We start from the raw sequence: 22,944 nt of genomic DNA on the forward strand, positions 1-22,944 counted from the left end.
AAGCTGAAAATGTTTGCACTCCACTATCGATTGAATGTTCTGCCCTTACCTTTGTCAAGGTGTTGCGTTCTGCATGTGTGGCCAACTTCGTTCTCTTTCTTTCCATTTTGTCTGCCTCACCTGCGGATATAATGCATATTAGATACACACGCTTCTGAGGCCCAGTACCTTCAAGCGCTGGGCCACTTGTACTAGTGCCACACTTCCCGACTCCCACGTTTGGTTTTGTGACCCACGAAATTCACCCATGGAAGCACAGCTTCGACTCGCCAACACGCTCGTTCACTCGATGCAATCCGAAGCATTGCGGGGCGGCTAATTCTTTTTCGCAAGGTACAGCACAGCATGGTCGTGCAGACGCCGTTACTGGGCATATGAGCTCTTGTCAACAACGCGGGACTGCACTCACCGATGCAGTGTTACCTTACGTATGGCTCAAGATTACGCAAGCAGGGTGCTGCGTATGTCCCTGAACAAAGGATCCGTACCGTACACGGGGTATGCACGCACAAGCAGGCGATATAGCGCCGTGCGCAATATTTGCCCTGCTGGAAAAAGCCACACTTAGTAGAGACTGAACCACACAGCCGCGATTTCACGCTCGAACGGCCATGCGACATCGATGAGCGACAAGTTCGGCTGTCACCCAAGCCTACTTATTGCCGTCGCGCATGCAATCGCTCGGTTTTGGGATTCTAAAGTTTATCACTCGTCTCCCTGAAATTCCCAACACGATGGGTGTCTCGTAACGTCGTCACTCGCTCAATCGCGCTCGTGTGGTTCCCACTTAAGTTAACGACCGATATAACGAATAAAGGCCGCGGATGCACACTTAGCCTATCTCCATGACAGGAGCGCAGTCTCGAAATGAAGCGCCTATTTATAGCTCAAGCACTCGCACTGGTAGCAAGATAAATAAATACACAGATCATAAAATTTAAAGTGCAGTGATTTTCACCATTACTTACCAGCAGCCACCAGGTACGCGTCACATGCTTCGTCTCCATCCTTCCAAAGCACCTTGAAGGTTTTGCCGGCTAATGTCTCCACCACAGTAGGATCTTTCATAATCGACGTGGCAGTGGCCACATCGACCATGCGTCGAGTCGCATACACATCCCACTGTTCGGTCGACGCCCACTTGACTAAAATATGCGACATTACGGATTGAAACAAAAAAAACTGACAGAGAACAAAACAACAAAGATCGAAAGAACAACTGGCTTGACTAGGCTACAACGTACTGAAGTCATAGCCGAGCATTGCTGAAGGGTCTAAAGCGGCCACGTAAAAGCGGCTAAAGATATTTGCTTCATTTTGGCTACATTTCTCATTGAACGTTATAAAAAATGACAAATGACTACGAACAGGGGTACGAAAATATCGATAATTATAATATAAATTGTTATTATTGACCACATTTATTTGTACTTGAACGTTGGGTGTCAAGCTTTTCGATTTGAGTTTTTTTGGCACTTGCTTGTTGTAGCGCCATCTGGGAGGTTTATTATAAGCTTTAATCGTGCAAATACTTTAAAAACGACGCGTATTTTTGTAACTTGAATCTCCAGTGGCTATCGCGACGGCGCAGTAAAAGGTGGGAAAACTATCGCGCCACCAACTCTCATGACCTCGTGTTGCGTACGGTAGCCACGATTGTTTTCACAACCCGGGACATGTGGCCTCTTTCCGAGTAAGCGCAAGGCACTGGCACTGTACGTCGATAAGGCTACACAGTTCCTGCAGGAAATTGCTAGCTGCCGCCGTTTGCCGGATTTGTTCTGAAAATATGCCGAAAAGATACCGAGAGTGGCTGTTCAAAGACAATATTGCGAAACCTCGCTCAACAGATGCTAGGCATGCGAAGAAAGCTGCTCATAGTAATGATGGCCCCTCGCTGCTTGGAGGTCCCGACAGAGTGGAAGATGCAGCGGCTGCAGTGGGAATACCGGCTGACGCTTTAAATGGCGAAGAATCTACGAGTGACGACTTCCTCTACGATCTAGCCAGTAGTGCTGTTATGAACACAGCAGCAGACCCGTCCCTCGGCTACAGAAGTGATGGGCTTCCTGAAGCAAGCGATGGGCAGCTGAACATCGTACAAAGTGTAAGTGCGACTAAAATACTGTTTAATTTTCTTGCAAGACCTGTTTTAACACACAAATCTGCTATTGTGGCATCGTGAATGTTCGCATACATCATTTTGCATTTCGCGTGTTGGCACGTAGTGTGGCCGGTGCACAGGCAGGCAGAGAACAAGGCCAAGTCGACCAATAAACTGGAACAGTTGACTTGGCAAACTTGTGCCCGCAAAAGAAACAACAACAACAAAAAACGGTGGTGGCGATAGTAACCAGCATGGACGTCTGTCGTCGAACCGAATGCCGCCCCGCTGGCGTGCACGTAATTTATAACTCTGTCACCGAACTTATACCTCTGCCACATTCGCGGAAATTAACGCCATTTGAGTTGAGGCCTTCAATTCCTTAACGTCACTAAATCTTGGTGTCCGTGACACATATCTAGGTTTAATGGAATCAATTAAATTTGCGATGACGGTAGTTACAGTTCGATTTTCGTTGCAAGCTTGTCAGAAAATAAATGTTCGTTCAGTTGAAAGGATATTCTACAGACAAAAAAAACGTATAAAGCGTCTTTATAGAAGTAACGCGCCTATTAGTACATAAATCAATCGACTGTACGAAAGCATGTGTTTATCGTTCGCTTTCGAGTGAACAGCAATTAGAAAATGGCACAACTTTTTGTTTTTATTGTTACAACCTTCTCGCATCTGTTCAGCTCCACACTTTGAACTCAGTAACTAATAAAGTTACCCTTTATTGCTGTAGCATTTGCTTTGCACACTCTGCAGTTATGTGCAATGATGCAGTAAGCCCTGTTAAGCCTGCATTGTTCATATATTTTTCTTAAGTAATAATACAGAACAGGTCTGTTTCACAGGATTCAGAAGCAGATTCTGCTACAGAAGAAGATCATGCTGATGCTCTGCGATATGACCTGCTGGATGATATTTCCTTGTGCTCCAGTGATGACGAGGACTTGTCGCCCGAGCATGAACCCTCAGCAAACGAGACGTCAGAACTGGTCAGTCTTCTCAGTAGTCTCACTCATGGGCACTATAGAGTCGTAAGGCAAGGATGGGCAAGTCCTTTCTCCTACCCAAAAAATCCAAAATGGGACCTAGTCCATTAATGAAAGGTTCATTCTTTCCTGGTTTTGTTCATGACACTTCTGCTTGTCATGAAGGATTGTTCATTCCACATTTGTTTCACTTTATCAGCTGTTAGTTACAGGTCACCACAACACCCATACCATGCCTCCGCTCATGGTTGGCTGTCATTTTTGCGGTTATGTGCATTAAATGATTGTAGTTCTAGAAATTGACACCCATGTCTGTACGCAGCCCGGTTCTCGAGGTATTCAACTAAAAAATAGTACATCCGTCTTGTCATATCCTACGGTATTAAATGAGATATTCAGTCATTACTAAAAATTGCGCTGTTCAAACAGATGACCATCCGCCCTTCCTTGTCTTAGCCCTTGTCATCCCCTGCACTCGTTCAGGGAAAATGGAACAGGGCCAAAATGCCTGCTCATAATGTGACACTCCTGTTTATGAATCCATCTGTCCTGCCACCAACAGTCTCTAAACTGTACTGAGCATTGTTGCCACTAATTTAGAGTAGAATTACTTCAAAATATTTTGACTTCCTCACATAGTGCAATTCAACATAGTGACTTGTGAAAAAATGTAAACATGATTTGCATGCTACTTTTTATGAATCTACACAAATGCAGCATGTTGCAACCTGCACAGTGAAGGGTGCTGTGCTTACTCAATGTGAATTTACTGTCATTGCACTTAGCAAGCTGACTGATTAATACCCGTGTCACACGGGCACCCACAAACTCCTTCAGCATAAGGGAGCGCGAGACTTCCTAAGGGAGTTTGAGCTCAAGGAAGTTGCGGTCGTGTCACATGGCCAATAACAAGGTTTTAAATGTAGCCGCCAGAGGCGCATTCAGCGGTGTTTGTTTTTTGTACAAGTAAAAAAATGTTACTTCTAATTACACTCGTAGCTATTATAAGTAATGCTCTTTCCATAAGAATATTATCCAATTTGTTTGATGCGAAAGTCGTGCACCTCATTAAGAATCAAACTTCGCTCGCTAAACATAGAATTGCTGACAGCGACATTACCCACCCTGTGCTCACGTGTGGTTTCCTTTGCAGCGCGACTAGCCACCATAGCATGGCGAGTAGGCTCTGCGTTCTGCTACCCTAACTGCTGCAAACTATATCCAAAATTCAACATTTTGTGCATGGGGCATTTTGTGCATTTCGTGGGTCTTATGGCTACTATGAGGTTTCACTGCACAGTGCGTTGTCTTGGCCTTTAACCTGATACTATTGCCGCCGCTGACCCAGCATTCCTGTGCAAGTCTCGGCATGGCAAGCCGGACCCGTGCGCATTCACATGCACGCTGCAAACTAGTTGGGCTGGTTCAAACTACCCCATGCAGTCAGGCTGACTCAGCCGGACTCGACGCTTGTTCAGTCCGACCGGCTAGCGTTTACATGAACTCGACAGGCATATTCCCGCCCGACGAGCCGACTTGATCAGATTCTGTAGGGTTCGTGTAAACGCCCTAAAAGACTGGAAAAACATTGCGCCAAGCAGCCTAGGTCGAGAGTATTGTGTAGTAGTAAGCATAACTGTTGCTGAATTGTGCTTGAACTTTTATTTAATTCAAGAGAAACATTCTAAACACATGCAACATTAATTTTAATGCAAGCAATAATGAAATTATCAGCTTTACGATAGCAAGTATGGGCACGAGAGGACTCACTTCAGCCGCCAAGGGAGATCGCCGATCTCCCTTGACCAAAAGCACCATTAAACTTCCTTAGCGGAAGGGCGACCATGTGAGACTGAGTTCATCTCCCTTGAGATAAAGACAACGAAGTTAAAAAGAGTTTGCGGGTGCCCATTTGACAGAAGTATAACACAACCTTTGTCTCAATAACCACAGAACAAAATAGTGCAAGCAAAGCATTTGAGTATGGAAGCAGAAGGGAAAGTAACAGGTAAATGAGAATTCTTGTTGTGGCATAGCTTGCATCTATGTGCTTCTGTCTTTTCTTGCTTTAGCTTACTCTCCTCACAAGGCTGAACTTGCAGCTTTTACTGTGCACATAAACCGGTCAACCAGACAATTTTTATGTATTGTAATCCTGCATACAGGTGATCTGATGTATGACAGTTCAGTATTCAGGACTGTTTTTCTTATTTTGCAGGATGAGCCACTGTACCCTGGATCACGTGTGACCATTGGTGAAAGCATGGTGCTTATTCTTGGGCATTGCCTGCGGCATAACACCACTAAGGAGGCAACTGAGAGCCTTCTAAAGCTTATTGAAGCCCACGTGCCTGAAGAAGCTGCCATACCAACCTCGAGATATGCCTTCTTTAAGCAATTTACAAATGCTAGGGAGAACGCCACGTTACATTTCTATTGCCCGTCTTGCTCACTTTATCTAGGCGAGAGGCAGGCACAAGAATTACACTGTTCCACCTGTGGTGCTGATTTTGTTGTCGACACTCTAGAAAAAAAAGAAAACTATTTTCTTACATTCGACATTGCAAAACAAGTCGAAGACAAACTTTCACTCACTTCACTAAACTTTAAGTTGTTGCCTAAGCAGTTGTCTTATGATGTAGGCGAGGTAACGACAAGCCAGGGTTACCACAACCTGCCAATGTCTACTCATGACTTGTCAGTAACGTGGAATACAGATGGTGTTCCTCTTTACGAGTCATCTGGGTACAGCATATGGCCACTGCTTCTTCAAATAAATTAATTGCCCCAAAAAGTGAGGACAAAACACATGCTTCTAGCTGGGTTATGGTTTGGTCCCACAAAACCTAAAATGAATTCCTTTCTGAAGCCATTTGTTGAACAAATGAACATCCTTTCCAACAGTGGTTTTCAGTATGCAGATGTGAAAGGAAATGTCCTAAAGGTGCGAATTTTTCCAGGGCCCTGTTGTGTTGACACAGTGGCCAGAGCCATGGTCATGAACATGAGCCAATTTAATGGTTCTTATGGCTGTGCATGGTGCATTCATGAGGGACAAGTTGTTAGGAAAGGCAGTGGTCATGTCCGCGTATACCCTGTTGTCTCTCCTCGACCAGCGCTCAGAACACACGAGGCATTTTTGCGAAATGCTGCTAACACTGCAAGCCGAATGTGGTGTCAAAGGTTCAAGCGTGCTGTTCGATTTGGCATTTTTTTTCATTTCCAACAGGTTTCGTTGTCGACTGCATGCATGCTGTGTGTGCTGGCTTTGTTAGGCACATGGCATGCATGTGGTTTGACACCTCCATGCTGTTTCCGTACAGTCTTGGAGGCAAAATTAATGAAATCGACCAGCGGCTGCATCTCTTGAAACTGGGAGATTTCTAGGCTGCCGCGCTCACTTAAACTCCGAAAGTACTGGAAAGCATCAGAGTGGCGCAACTGGTTGTTGTTTTATTCTCCAGTAGTGCTCCATAAAATTCTGCCAAGAGCGTACTACAAGAATTGGTTGAAGTTTGTCAGAGTAATGCACTTTCTTCTTGCTGACACAGTCGCTGCAGAAAAACTGAAAGAAGCTGGCAGGACAATGTACGAGTTTGTGAGGGAGTACGAAGATTTGTATGGAATCGCACACATGACATATAACGCCCACCTTTTACTACACCTTGTTGCATCAGTGGAAGTATGGGGCCCATTGTGGAATTATTCAGCGTATGCATTTGAGGGCATGAATGGGCAGCTCGTTCAACTCGTAAACGGCACACGTTATGCTGGCTGGCAAGTGGTTGAGAAGTTTTATTTTCTGTCACACCTTCCCATCATATGGGACAAATTTTCCCACTTTGAGGATGCCCAGTCGAAGCACCGGCTAATGAAGTACTTTTTAAGGGGGTACAATCTGCGAAAGAACTCCGAAAGCACTGGTGGTGTCGTTTTTTTCGGAAAGGGAGAGACGGGTAACCGTGGCATCTCATAAAAAAAGTGCTCATTGGCAGTGTCCTCTACTGCACGAAGGGCCTTGATAAGTCGCGCCGCCTTAACTCAGTCGTGTACATCAATGGTACATTTGGCCAGATCGAGAATATTTTGGCGACTTGAGTAGAGGGACATCGATCATGTACATGTGTTCGCCGTGTTGTCTTTCATTTGTGCAAACTTAAGGTTGCAAGAACATTTGTTGCCGATAACTTGAGTGGAACCATCATACATGAAGTTTGCATGACATCAGATAGAGTAGAGATGGCTTGTGAAAATCCACGGAAATGTATGTTATTGCCGTCATCGTCAAAGACATTTGTGTGCTGTGTTGCCAGCAAGTGCATTTTTGAAGCAACATAAAGATGTCCTTGCAAGAGGAGGGAGAGAGCCAGAAGTAAATTTTTATACTGAAGCACGAGCGGAGAAAGTACTAAAATATCTCATTTGGAGCACATACTGCACCGTTTTTAGTACAATTTGGCAAAGCAATATCCTTTCATAAACTTAAGCTGGTAGAATTTCACAACAGTTTTGAATAAGAAAACAACTGATAGTATGAGTGCATTGCCTCTCAGGGAGACTACTTTGACGGTTATTAAATTCTAAGAATGATTAGAACGATAAGCGACTTAAAAAGACTAGCTCTACTTTTGTGTCCCTCTCATACATGCTGTTGCAGCACACAAAGTACCATTGCTCACGCTGTTGCTATATGCTTTTCTGTTTTTGCTCCTTCTACATTCCCCTCAGAGTTGCTTGTGTTTTGTCTGTGTAGGTGTAAGCTTGTTTCTATTGTTTCATACAGGGTGTCCCAGTTAACTTGGACCAAAATTAAAAAAATGAAACAAGAGCTCTAGAGAAATCGTGCCGACTGCATAGTAGTGGCAGTCGTACGTACTTACAGCCAGTATTTTTTTCATCACGAATTATTAATTCATTGCTTTTAAATAGTGAACTTGTTAATTATTGCTTGAATTGCAAACATATTAATTACAATGTTTTAGGGCACCTTAAATAACCCCCGAATCAAGCATTTATTTCATGCTGAAGTGGTCCTGGTTGTTTTTTCCAAGAAAAAACAAAAGCCCGCGAAATGCGAAATAGATGCACACTCGCACGCTGTTACTCAAGCTCCTACAAGCAGCCATTGAAATATGTATGGCTGCATTCTGTTATCGCCACATCGTACAAAGCTCCGCTACGCTTATCAATGCGTCAATGGCGTGTTCTTTTGATGCCGCGACCATCACATAGTGTGAAGCCCTGTATCGAGCTGCCGCTGCTAGTAAAGCCGTGTATCCATGGCTATTCGCTTGGGAGCGCTTGTGTAGCAGAGCGCGTATCTCTTTCGTATTTTGGATGTGTTGCGCCCTTTTGTTTTTTCTCAGAAAAACCAATGCGGCAAAGCTGAGCACCAAAATGCTTGATTCGGAGGTGATTTGAGGTGCCCTACAGCTTTGTAATTGATATGTTTGCGATTCAAGCAATAATTAAAAAGTTCACTAATTAAAAGTAATTAATTAATACTTCGTGATGAAAACAATATTGGCCATAAGTACCTACGGCTACTGTGCAGTCGGTACGATTTCTCTAGAGCTCTTGGGTATTTTTAAAATCTTGGTCCAAGTTAACTGGGACACCTGGTATTGGCCTCGAGCTCCACCACTGGAAAAGCTGGCGCCACCGTCGGCGTGACGTGCTAGGAGGGATCACGTGGACATAGCGGCCGCGTCGGCTGCTTCGGGCGCGCCGAAGCGACCTGAAAACGAGTTTAAATTCCCTCGTACGCTGCGGTCCTCAGTTAGTGGCGAAATTTTCCCGCTTCGAGTGTCTCCTTTACAACGCTTCAAAGCACTACAATAGGTAGTGGCTGCCTTTGAAGGCGCGCAAAATGGTAGGCTGCTGCTCGGTGCCGCAGTGCTGGACGCACGTAACGGAGGCCGGTGTCAGCCTTATTCACACGTAGGCGCAGGACAAGAAGCCGCGTGAAGCTTGGCTCGCGAACCATAAAACCGGCAAACAGTCATCGGCTACAACTCGAGTATCCAGCAAGCACAGACGCGAGGAAGATTTCTGCTACGGCGCCGTGTCTGTGATGTTCGGAAAACGCGCACTGAGGTCGACGCTCGCCCGAGTCCATTGCCCGAGTAATGCCACGACGGTTTGGTCTATGAACTTGTCGATGCTATAGATACTGGCAAGTTCAGTGGAGTGGAAAGGGAGCGGTAAGAAGCACATTAAAAAGAAAGCATGGCATATGGTCATGTTTGTGTTATGAATTAATGCACTGGATTACAAAAAAGGAGCAGCGGGAAATTGCACGCTGAGAACACCGATAAACATACAGTGCGACGCAACTCGAGAAACAATATTGAAAGATAAAATAATTTAGAAGAAAAAGAAAGATTGAATCGTCGCGACGGGACATCACAGCCCACGTAGGCGTCGAAGTCTCTACAATTAAATTATTTTTGAACAGCTCTGATAGCGCCCACGCAACAATGGTTGCTTGTATACTGTCAAATGCTCATATTCTGCGGCCTAAAGCTCATGGCACGGTGCGAAAACGCGCGCGCGGAGAAAGCGAAACAGTGCGCGGACAAGCATGCAGACGCGCAGTCGGTCGCTGCGAATCTGCGCGATCGCTGCATTGAGGCTTCGTTCTATTACGCTCCATTTAGTTATACAAACACTATAAGAATATATTTCACATAGTTTGCTCTCAGCGTTTTCCTACCTTTCACGCAAGAAGCCGGTTCGGGAGACTCGATCGCGGCGACCGCGCGCAGTGGCGTTCACTGTACGTATTCGGTAAGGAGATAGCGTCTGTAAACGATTGTGTGCTTTCAGTTTGCCCAAGATTATTATATAGACAGTAAAAAACTTCTCTCGTTTCGAAAGTACTTATAGAAATGTCCGGGAGAGCTCGCGCGTGGTGTTTTCAGTGAGCGCTAACAGCAAAACCTATGAGGAGCGCTTCACATGATCCCTCATACTACGCCAGCGAGGCGCTTCCGATAGATGGCGACTCCGTAACTCCTCGCCGCCAATATAGGCTGTACACTATGTGTATACGTTTTTTATCTATAGGCCTGCAATTCAGTGCAACAGGTTCATGTATTTGTTTTCCTGTCATACAATTGTGCCTACACACAGGTTTATGAGAGTGCATTATTTTTGTGTTCATGTACAAGGTCTGTCCTAAAAGTAATGTCAGTAAGGCCATTATAAATAATTTATTGAATTTATCCTTACAAGTGTTTAAAAATCTTCCAAATACTCTCCTTTTGCTTCGATACATCGGTTCCAGCGAGCCTTCCAGCTCTCGAATGCGTTGCGCTAGTCCTCCTCCGGAATAACCTTTAATGCTGCAGTGCAAGCTGCTTTGATCCTGTCCATTGTCCCAAACTGCTTGCCTTTCAGGGGTGTTTTGAGGCATGGAAACAGAAAAAAGTCGGGGGGAGCCTAGTCTGCATTGTACGGGGGCTGGGGTATAGTTGACACCCCTGCTTTAACCAGGTAGATGGTGATGATGAAGGCACTGTGGGCCAGCGCATTATCGTGGTGCAACTTCCAGTTGTCTGCGATGACCGGCCGGATGCGTTGAACCCTGTGTTTCAGTCTTTTGAGGACTTCCACATAAGCTTTGGGGTTCACAGTGGTTCCAGGTTCTACAAACTAGTGATGAACCAGTCCGTGGATGTAAAAAAAACCGATGAGCATGATCTTCATCTTTGATTTGCTCATCCTGGCTTTCTTCTGGCGAGGGGATGAGTGTGTGTGCCCCTCTGATGATTGCCCTTTGGTCTCTGGGTCGTATTGAAATACCCAAGTCTGGTCACCTGTAATGACGTCCAGAAATTTTCGATCACATTTGCACAGTTGAGCTTTTCTTGGCACGTTTCAATGCGGTGTGACTTTTGGTCGTCAGTGAGCACTTTTGAGACCCTTTTTGCGCACACCTTCCGCATGCCGATATCCTTTGTAATGATTTCATGAACTTGAGTTATTGGCATGTTTAACATGTCGGCCATTAAACGAACACTTAACTGTCGGTCAGAGTTCAGCAGTTCCCTCACTCGCGTCACATTTTCATCCGTGGTGGTCGTGCATGGCTGTCCGGCGCGGTCTTCGTCGTCGACCTCTTCCCGGCCTTCCAAAAGAGTCTTGTGCCTCTGAAACACTTGCCGATCTGACAGGGCATGTTCTTTGTAAGCAGTCTTGAGCATAGTAACACTTCCCGCAGTGGTCTTGCCAAGTTTCACGCAAAACTTGATCGCAAATCTTTGCTCTAATGAGCGCAGCATTTTCACATGCACAAGAATGAAAAACAACTCTCACGGACAGGCCCGTCGTACACTCTCCGATGCTCGGAGCATACTGAGCGGGACAGGCAGTCAGCGTCATTATGCAGGCGCCCTGACTTATACATAATAGAAAGTACATATTCTTGTAGACGCAATGCCCAATGTACAAGTCGTCCAGCTGGGTCCTTCAAAGAGGAGAGCCAGCAGAGGGCATGATGATCGGTTACGACGCAGAAGCTCCGACCGAAAAGGTACGGCCAAAATTTCGCGACCGCCCATACAAGCGCGAGACATTCTCTCTCAGTAATGGAGTAATTTCGCTCGGGCGTGGAAAGAAGGCGGCTAGCGTAAGCGATGACACGGTCTTGGCCCTGTTGATGCTGAGCGAGGACAGCACCGATGCCATGACTACTCGCGTCAGTTCGTACTTCAGTGGGTGCAGAAGGGTCAAAGTGTGACAGAATTGGGGAAGTTGTAAGCCGCTCAGTCAGGGTAGAGAAGGCTTTCTCCTGCTGTGGTCCCCAAGAGAAAGAGGCGTCTTTCTTAAGAAGGTCAGTGAGAGGGTGAGCGATGTCGGAATTTTTCACAAATCGCCGGAAATAAGAGCATAAGCCCAGAAAACTACGGACATCGTTTGTTGAACGAGGTACAGGAAAATTTCGCGCGGCGTGAACTTTCTGTGGATCAGGTTGGATTCCGGCGGTGTTTGCAAGATGGCCGAGCATGTTAATTTCACGGCGACTGAAATGGCACTTGGGAGTTTAGCTGAAGGCCAGCCCTGCGAAACACGGAAAGTATGGTTGTGAGGCGCCGCAGGTGGCTCTCAAAGTTTAGCGAAAACACAATTGCATCATCGAGGTAACGGAGGCATGTAGACCACTTCAAGCCGCGCAAGAGAGAGTCCATCATGCGCTCGAATGTAGCTGGCGCATTGCATAATCCAAAGGGCATGGCTTTAAATTGGTACAGACCGTCCGGTGTGACGAAGGCGGTTTTCTCGCGGTCTATCTCAGCAACGCTAATCTGCCAATAGCCGGAGCGGAGGTCAATTGATGAAAAGTTTGGGGATCCGTGAAGGCAGTTCAGAGCGTTGTCAATGCAAGGCAGGGGATAAACATCCTTCTTTGTTATCCTGTTGAGGTGACTCAACGCAGAAGCGCCACGAGTTGTCTTTTTTCTTTACTAAGACAATTGGTGATGCCCATGAGCTACTGGAAGGTTCAATGATGTTCTTGTCCATCATCCTGTCTACCTCTCTCTGCATGATGGCCCTTTCTGTTGCGGAGACATGATATGGCCGCCTATGAATGGGGCTGGCGTTACCAGTGTTGATGCGATGTGTGACAACAGATGTCTGGCCAAGTGGACGGTCATCCAAATCAAAGATGTCCCAAAAAATGGCAGGAGGTGACGAAGAGCTGTTGTTTGCTCGGAAGGAAGGTCAGGGGCGCTCATCTTAGAAACATCGTCTGCAGGCGTCGAGTACGGAGCAGTGGGTGACAAAGGTCCGTTGCTACTGAGGAAGGATTCAGTGGTCAAAGAAGAAATCTCAAATTCTTCTAAAGTAGTACGTGGTATGCGCTATGGCGATACCGTGTGGCAGCACATGCGATGAGAATCCAAAATTCAGGATGGGCACGCGTGCGCGGTTTTCGCAGATACGGATTAAGGTGCTTGGTAGGGCAATATTGCGCAACAAAACCACGTCAGTAAGCGGCGACACGTCGTACTCGCCATCAGGTATGGGAGGACAGGGCGTCAGGAGGACATTTGTAGCCGCCTGTGGAGACAGCCTTGCAAACTCAGCAAAACATAAGTGGTGTGAAGCACAAGTTGTTGCGTCGGCAGGAAGCGGCAGATCCAACTGTACAACACCTGCGGAGCAGTCAATTTGGGCAGAGTGTTTCGAAAGGAAGTCGAGGCCGAGAATTAGGTCGTGCGGACAGTGTTCAAGGACGATAAACAGAACAATGGTATAATGGCCCCCAAATGGTCACACATGCTGTGCACATTCCAAGGGCAGGTGAAGCCTTCGGCGGAGAGCAGCCCTCATAACTGAAAGCTGCACTACTGCATCAACGAGAGATCTAACAGGAACGCCATCAACTTCAATGTCCAGTAGGTTTTCACATGTAGGCAGGGTCAACAGAGGATTTGTGGGCCGGGTCAGAGCTGCAGCTTCACCTCCGGGAGCTGCACCGCCTAGTTTCCCGAAGTGAAGCAACCGGTTGCAGAAGGGGATGAAGAGCGTTGAACGAGGCAAACAGGACCTACGACCTTGGGGAGATGGGGAGCGGCTGGATCTGGGTGGAGCACTGTCGGCGTTGATGTTCCTACTCGGCGTATAGGGCAAGAAAGTAAGACTGTCTGGTACTTGGCGGTAGCGACTTGGAGACAAACACCGAGGAGGCAACGACCAGTGGTTGCGGCAATGACGGGCGATGTGTCCAACAGCGGAACAATTAAAACAGATGGGTTTATCATCCGCTGTGCGCCAGTCAGCTGGGTTGCAACGGAGTGGCGAAAAGCTTTGCGTCTGGGAGCGAGCGGCCAGAGAAATCTGGTAGGTGTTTGTATGGCAGACCGCGCAGAGAGATGAAATGCCCAAACTTGCTATTTCCTCCCGAATGACCGCTTGTATAAGGGAGATAGCGGGCACGCTTTCCCGGCAGTCGGAACGAACTGGAGCCGGAGCCATGGCCTCAAGCTCACGGCGAACGATGCACGTGATATCTTCCAGTCCTGTGGGCCTAACGAACTGCGGTGGTATTGGGCAATTGGTCAAAAGTTTGAGCGACGCGGCGGCCCTTCGCTTGTTCGAAGCGCTGGCACTCCCTAATAATTGCATCCACAGTGGCACAATCCTTACACATCAGGAGATTGAAGGCATCGTCTGCAATACCTTGCAGTATGTGACCAATCTTGCCTGCCTCGGTCATGTTGTTATCAGCCTTGCGACAGAGGGCCAGCACCTCCTGTATGTACACGACATAGGATTCTGTGGACGTCTCAGCGCGGCACGCAAGTTCTTTTTTTTCTGCCAGCGACGACCGACAGGTCTGCCAAACAGGTCTCGCATTTTTTCTTTGGAGACATCCCAGCTCGTTAGGTCAGCTTCGTGTGTGTCGTACCATAGCTTTGCAGTTCCTTTTATATAAAATGTCACATTTGCTAGCATCATTGTTGGATCCCACCTGTTGTTGTCCCACACTCGCTCGTACATCGTAAGCCAGTCCTTGACGTCGGCGTTGTCCGTGCCACAAAATGTCCCTGAGTGCCTCGGATGAGTGAGGATGACCGTTGGCACGGGCTGCTGAGGCGTTGTCGCTTGTGTCAGTTTATTTGCCATTGTGGCGGCAGGTAGATGACGTCCGCTGCGAAGTTCCATGATTGTACCCCGCACCTTTCCACCAAAATGTTGCAGGAAGAAAGCAGACCCACAAGTGTAAAATAATGTATATTTACAACTTATGTACATGGTGTTTAGGCAACTGCCAGACTTCTTCCTCTAGTCCAATTCAACTTCTTCCTTCCCTTCACCGTAACAATATAATGCTCATTTCATTGACTCTAAATGCCTTCAATAGCACTGGTCTAGTGTTCTCGTACAATTTATTGAATGTTTTCCTTCAGATCGTTAAGTCTGCCTTGTTCAAATCAAGTAAATTGTAACATCACTGAATTAGCTATAAAAAACTTGTTTGTGTCACAGAAATGTTGATTTTTTAGTATTTTGCCATAGCAGCAACACATAAATTATGTGTGCGTACATTTGTGGTTCTCTAACAATTGTTAGATTTTAGTGTGTGACATGTCTGTACTTATAATGTACTTAGTTGACTTGCCTGTGCACATAAATTTGATTTCAGTGTTTCTGCTATATCTTATGTGTTTGTTGGAAAATTAGTGTGCTCAGTTTGAAATCTTTACCTGAAGAGAATAACTACAGGTGCATCTTGTATATACCTATTTCAAGTATGTATCGCCGATAACACATTGCCTGAAGTGGGTGCCAAATAAATGTGATGTTTGCCTCTATTTCTGTCTTCATTGCTTTGAAGGATAAAAATCTCGTCAAGCTGCTAACTAGCACCTTTTAGTTGAGGTGCAAGCTTTTGTATTGTAAATGAATGAATGTCAAATGAAAATTGATTGATTGGTGTTTTTATAACTACCTTATTATTAGCCTATGTCGTGAGCATCTTTTTCGTTATCGCGGGCCTGTGTGACCTGTATACTGTTCTGGTAAGCTTTCCTGTAAGCTTGCTGGAGTATAAAGTTGCATACCTTCTGTAAATCACACTTTTTTTTTATTTATGGGAACACTAAGGGTTAGCTGGACATGCTTCAGATGCGCCATGAGCTAATAAAATCTGCTTTAATTTGGACATGCCTCTAGACATGTTAGGAATGGGCACTCCAGTTTTAGCAAGAATCGTGTTCAGCACCAGGTTAACCTTGGAGTTCTACTGATCGAACAAGTTTTGGTAGATGCAAGCATGCATGGTTTGTAACTAGCATCCGGAGCGAGACTGAGTGTTGAATAACCATGTATAGATCACTTTCACCCAGGCTGTGACTTGATCCATAGTACAACTGCTACATTTAATGCAACTTACATAGCCACTACTTTATTTCAATTAATATTGCTTTAGGTTACGGCCATTGTCAGACTCTTTGTAGCAATCGGTGACAAAGTTGAAAACTGTAAAACTAACCGTAATGACAAAATGTGTTGTGGTTCAGAATATATGTACATACACTGCATGGGCACAGACAAGTCTGCAGGCTGTGTGTACGGTATCTGCAGACTAAGTCTATTTGGAGGTGACTGGTGGGTGACTCAAGGGTGACTGAAAGGTCAAATTTACCTATTTAATCGTAATTACAAAATGTGTAATCGTTCAGGATATATATATATATATATATATATATATATATATATACACTCACACTCGCTGGGCATGCATATATACAGACTGGTCGATCTACTTGCCGTCCACACAATGTCTGCAGACAATCTGCAGACTAGGTCTATGTGGAGGTGACTGGTGGGTGACTCATGGGTGACTGAAAGGTCAAACCTATTTACCCGTAATTATAAAATGTGTAATGGCTCAGAATATATGTGTGCGTATATATATACATATGCACTCACACTCATTGGGCATGCATATTACAGACAAGTCTACTTGCCGTCCACACAATGTCTGCAGACAATCTGCAGACTAGGTCTACGTGGAGGTGACTGGTGGGTGACTCATGGGTGATTGAAAGGTCAAACCTATTTAACCGTAATTATAAAGTGTGTAATGGCTCAGAATATATGTGTGCTTGTATATATATATACATATATATATATTTATACACTCACACTCGCTGGGCATGCATATTACAGACAAGTCTACTTGCCGTCCACACAATGTCTGCAGACAATCTGCAGACTAGGTCTACGTGGAGGTGACTGGTGTGTGACTCATGGGTGACTGAAAGGTCAAGCCTATTTAACCGTAATTATAAAATGTGTAATGGCTCAGAATATATGTGTGCGTATATATATATATATATATACACTCACACTCGCTGGGCATGCATATTACAGACAAGTCTACTTGCCGTCCACACAATGTCTGCAGACAATCTGCAGACTACGTGGAGGTGACTGGTGGGTGACTCATGGGTGACTGAAAGGTCAAACCTATTTAACCGTAATTATAAAATGTGTAATGGCTCAGAATATATGTGTGCGTGTATATATATATATATATATATATATATATATATATATATATATATATACACTCACACTCGCTGGGCATGCATATTACAGACAAGTCTACTTGCCGTCCACACAATGTCTGCAGACAATCTGCAGACTAGGTCTACGTGGAGGTGACTGGTGGGTGACTCAGGGGTGACTGAAAGGTCAAACCTATTTAACTGTAATTATTATATGTGTTATGGTTCAGAATATGTTTGTATATATAGATACATATATATATTTACACACACACTCACTGGGCACGCATATTACAAACAAGTCTACTTGCAGTCCGCACGGTGTCTGCAGACATTCTGCAGACTTAGTCTCCAGAAAGGTCGAGTCTACAGCTAGGTGACAGGGGTGACTGATAGGTGACTCATGAGGGACTGAAAGGTCAAACCCATTTTTGTAAGGGATAGCCGAAGGCTAATGGCAAAAAGGCGTCGAATAAGAAATAAATATTTTTGTTTTCTTCGGTCAAATTATGCATAATCAGTGTGTACATGTCATATCAGATGGGGAGCTTTCGCGGAATTCCTGGCGTCGCGTGACAGACAGGTGAAGTGGGGGTGGTCCATAAAAGTTTTTGACCAATCGGGGTGGGCTGATAGCAGAATTGGAATACAAAAGCTTGGAATAGCGTTACGTTATAGCGCCCTAGGTTCGTGTTCGTGAGGAGCTTCAACGGAGGATTTGGACAGGACGAACGTGATGCAGCACTAGCTCCATGAGCTTCATGGCCTAGTATACCATCCGCTGGTTTGGCGAGGAAAAGCAGCGAGGTTGGGAAAACGGGTAGCGACGGCGTTGAGCCGACAGCGATTGCACGGAGGACCGGCTGTCAGGGGCATCAGAGTAGTGTAAAGACTGCAAGGTGAATAGCGGCGAGCGTCGGCCTATGGGCGAAGAGCAGGTTATTGTAGTAGAGTGCGGCAACCGAGAAGCCGTACTCCAGAAAACGACAGTGGCCGGTGCAGAACAAGGAATCCGCGTTTATTCTTTTGGACACGCTTTTTATAGGCAACGGTTGCTTATCCGCTGCTGATATCAGTGCCCGTGATGACGAAGTGGCACGGCATGCACCTGACATTATGTCATCACATTCCTTCCCCCCAAGATCGTCGTCGTCATTAACTATCTTCAGTGGCGGAAATCGTGAGACCCATATTGGTTTGGTGATTTCCTGGCGCGCTGACTTCTGCGAAGCACTTCTGGAGGGTCGGAAGGCGCTGCGGCTTGCGTCTGAGGATAGTCATTGTGCGTAGCAGGCAGTGGAAATTCCTGCCCGTCTGATGGTGGCGGGTCCGGCGTTATTGCATCCTTTGGGAGAGGTGCTGCCGTGTCCGCTTCATGATACGCCTGCTGGGGCGTAGTTGGGGCCTCCCGCCCAGTCAAAAAATCCGTCAAGACGTTTTTGACGGAACGACAGCATTTCTGTGTGCAACGACAAGATTCTTGTTTGCAACGATAGAATTCTTACTTGCAGCCTTCCGACACCGACAGAAATGCTGTTTGCAACGATAGAATTCCTGTTTGCTGCCTTCCGTCACAGACAGAAATGCTGTTTGCAACGATAGAATTCCTGTATGCAGCCTTCTGACACCGATAGCAATGCTATTTGCAACGATAGAATTCCTGTTTGCTGCCTTCCGTCACCGACAGAAATGCTGTTTGCAACGATAGAATTATTGTATGCAGCCTTCCGACACCGATAGCAATGCTATTTGCAACGATAGAATTCCTGTTCGCAGCCTTCCGACACCAATAGCAATGCTGTTTGCAAGGACAGCATTCGTGTTTGCTGCCTTCCGTCACCGACAGCCATGCTCTTTGCAACGATAGAATTCCTGTTTGCAGCCTTCCGACACCGTCAGTACTGCTGTTTGCACGGCCGACTATAGCTGATGCCACTGACGGAGCGTCAATATGGCGGCCGCGACTAGATGGGCACTGTAACATACGCGTCGCCGAAGCAACGCATGTTAGGTTATGCGCGCGTTTATAAAGGCATGATGTGACACCAAACCCCAAGTATTCGATTAATTGTATCCTCATGAGGGATCGATGCTAGCGGATTTGTATTGCAAGTCAGCGATGAGGAAGGAAAGATGTCGCGATTGGTTGCCGAGGCGTCGTGCTCTTTTAAGCTCGTTCCGGCATTGATTGTGAACGCTTAAAACAGTCGTACACGCATGTCTTGCTTTATGGCAATGACGAGTCTACGCGTGTATGCACATATCAGAAAAGTTGCTTCTTCAGTTGGCTTGCATGCGGGTGCACTTCGGAAGATTGAAGCTGTGCGGCAACTAATGCGATCGAGCACCGGTCGAGACTACATCATATGCACGTACAGTCGATGTTAGCGGAAGCGTATCAATGTTTCGTTCCGTGGGAAATCAATCACCATAGTGAGATTGTATTATGTTTGTCCTTGACTGCGTACGGAGCTGTCGCACCAAGTCTGCGTGTGCGGCGGCAGCACATTGAAGCTACCTTGCAGATAGCGTTTTGCCTGCGGCCCTTTCCCTTCTTTAAGGAATGAATACAAATTTCACTTCAATTTGTGAAGAATGTTTTATTTTTCTGAGGAAAAAACAAACATTACATACGCGGTTCATATTCAAGAGATCCCACTGAACTGTGTAGTTGTGAATGCTACAAATGCAAAAATGCTGTGAACAAGAACAGCGTACACACAACCTGTCACTTGTAAAATGCTCACATACTACTAATGCCTAAATGAGCTGCCAGAGTAGAAAAACTAGTATATTTCAATTACAACCACTGTTATATGCAATTCAGTCAGTGTAACTTTAGGCACAGGGCAACACATGTAACAAACACCGAAACTAGTCAATTTTCAAATGGCCATTTAATATATAGGCTGCACTAATGAAGCACATCAGGATGTTAAAAATGATGGGTAATCAGATCCCATGTACAACACATTGTACAAAAAATTACATAAAGCTTTGGAGGCTACAGAGAGAACAATATAGAACAGATTGGGCAAAAAGAACTAAGAAGAAATGGAAGTACAGTAATAAAGAGCAGGTCAATATCATATAGCGACCATATAATAATTGACACTTGCAGCCAGAGGAGCATGACAGTTCACATGATACAACATAGGTGCAGCTCACCCGTCCCAAGTAACAGGACAGACAAAATAAGTCCAACATCACAGAATGGGAGTAACGCAAATGCAGCCATACAGAAAAGTTTACATTGCACAAAGACAGGGAATTTGTGGGTGCAGACTTAGCTTGGTTTATGTAAAGCATGAGTGAATGGAAACCTCAGGAAAGTCTGCGTCCCATATGCTTAACGATGGTCGAACAATCGCACCTCTGCAATTGAGCAGAGAATCAACTTCCTTCTCATTCAGCTTGCTGCTATGGTCATGTCTTCCTAGGACACTTGTACACCAGTGCTGTCCAACGCCAGCAAAACTAATAGGTCCTACAGAGCATTCAAGGCCAAGCCCTTCGAACATGTCTGGGGCTACCTCGAAATGCTTCAACCATAGCAACAATTGCCACCGCGAGAGACCACCCAACAATGACCCATGTAGCCATCGACGCACTCCAGGCGCATGTTCGCCATATATCTAGAGTCCCTGACCACCATCTCGCTCGCTTGCCTGAGAAAAAATTACCGACGATTACGTTACTTCCTAATGCGAAATTTGAGCGCAGCAAATAAGCTGTTTCACCTTTTCGATAGATTGAGGCAAAGAAATCGAGCAACACATGTATGCGCTATCACAGAATGTTTTTTTATTTTTCACACGTATTCCTTTAACAAGGACTCCACTAGGTAAGCTTCTGCTTCGGCGGCACGCACCTCTGGATTCTGACGGCGACGGCGCTGGGCCTCTGCTCTGGCAGCTCGTTTAGCAGCAGCAGCAGCAGCAGCAGACGGAGGATTTCTATCGGTCGTCTCGCTCATGGCTCAGAAAGAACTGGCAGATAATTTCGCAGTGGCGAACGGCAGCGGCAATTTCGGCTCGGGCGGTGCACATATACAGATCCGCCGCCACCGATCTGGCTCTCTGATTGCCACCGCACAGGGCGAACGGCAGCGGCAATTTCGGCTCGGACGGTGCACATATACAGATCCGCCGCCACCGATCTGGCTCTCTGATTGCCACCGCACAGGGGTTGCATTGGAGGAGGAGCGAAGAAAGGAATTAAGTTCGAGCCGGCGCTTTGACAACCGGAGACTCGCAGGAAGAGGGGGGAGGGGGGCGGCGTGTACACCCAGCGGCAAACGATGGGGGCAGAAGCGCGCGCAGCAAGAGGACAACACGATAAAGGGAGGAGGGAAGAGATAGCAGCGACTGACTGATGCCGCTGACGCCGATAGTGAGTCAACCCCAGCTGCGGAGTTGGTTTCAGGGACAACGCCGCCGATGCCGACACAAACAATATGATACCCTCGCTTCCGCAGCGCTAAGAACCAGGTCTAGCCGTGGGAAGGTGGTCACGTATTCGTCGACGTGCCGGGGCCTACGTGAAATAACCGGCGCGTCGGCAACTGAAGAGCACCCTATCCGCCACACAAGAAAAGGGGGGGGGGACCCTTTCCTCCTCTTTCTGCATGGCGGCGACGGTGTTCTATGCAGTCACGTTATCTTGACTCTCTAGCGGCGTCAGCGGCATCCAGCGGTATCAGTCGGTCGCTGCTAGCGCTGGGGGGATGAAAGGGGGGCGGAACTGGTTACGAGGCCGACGACAACGCCGACGACGACGCGAAACCCAGGAACGGACGCCAAAGAGCTGCGCTCTAAAAACCCAAGACGGTGTTTTCCAGATCAGTTGCGGCTAACCAGCACTCTTTGTCATTGAGGCACTCGCCCGCAACAAGAACGCCATCCCCTCTGTGGTGCTTGAAAAAGCCTCCCGTGTACCTTGCTGTTCCAGAAATAGTGACGAAAGCTAGCATGACCACCACGGCTCTCAAGCAAATCACATTGGAACTTTTGCATTATTCGTACGCTAACCGAATTCATGTTTACATGGACCGTTCCTCTCGGAAAATTCAACAGGCGCCATTGTTATACCGTCTCAGTCAGTTGTCACCAAGTTTAAGGCTTCACAAGTAATGACATCTACAGGTTACAAATTGGCTGCTCTTCGCGCTGCTGTTGAAAACATTGAAAAAGAACCACCTAACAAATGGGCAATATTTTCTTATTCGAAAGCAGCTCTCCAGAGCTTGCGAGGTTTTCGACGTGGCAATTATGAACAGCTGGTGTCTAAAATCAACAAAACTTGCCATTGTGCTTCTGAACGAGGACATGATATCATCTTTCAGTGGCTGCCGGGACATTGTGGCGTCGTTAGTAATATCTCGCCGATGACGCTGCCGGACGTGCGCAGGCTGGCGCACCATCACTCCTTATACCTTTGTCAAGAGTAGACGCTGCGAGAGAGCTTGTCTGTCTCGCTCGTACCATCATGTTAAGTTACTGGTTTGCTCCACAGAACTTTGAGTGCCATTTATACAGCCTCGACCCATCACTGAAACTTAATTTACCAGCAAACCTTTCACGATCTGGCGCAACACTGCTGTGTCGGCGGTGGGTAGGAGTAGCATTCACTAACTCCTACAGCTATCATATTGGAATGGCGAACTCACCTATGTGCACTAAGTGCAAGTGTGAAGAAACCACCAGTCATCTTCTGTGCCACTGTTCTCGCTTTGATAAACAGTGTCAGACTCTCCAGTGTGCCTTGAATAGATTGGACAACAGGCCATTTACAGAAGCAAAGATCTTGGGAGCCTGGC

Source organism: Dermacentor variabilis, chromosome 9 (assembly GCF_050947875.1).
Source record: "Dermacentor variabilis isolate Ectoservices chromosome 9, ASM5094787v1, whole genome shotgun sequence".
NCBI classification, from domain to species: domain Eukaryota; kingdom Metazoa; phylum Arthropoda; class Arachnida; order Ixodida; family Ixodidae; genus Dermacentor; species Dermacentor variabilis.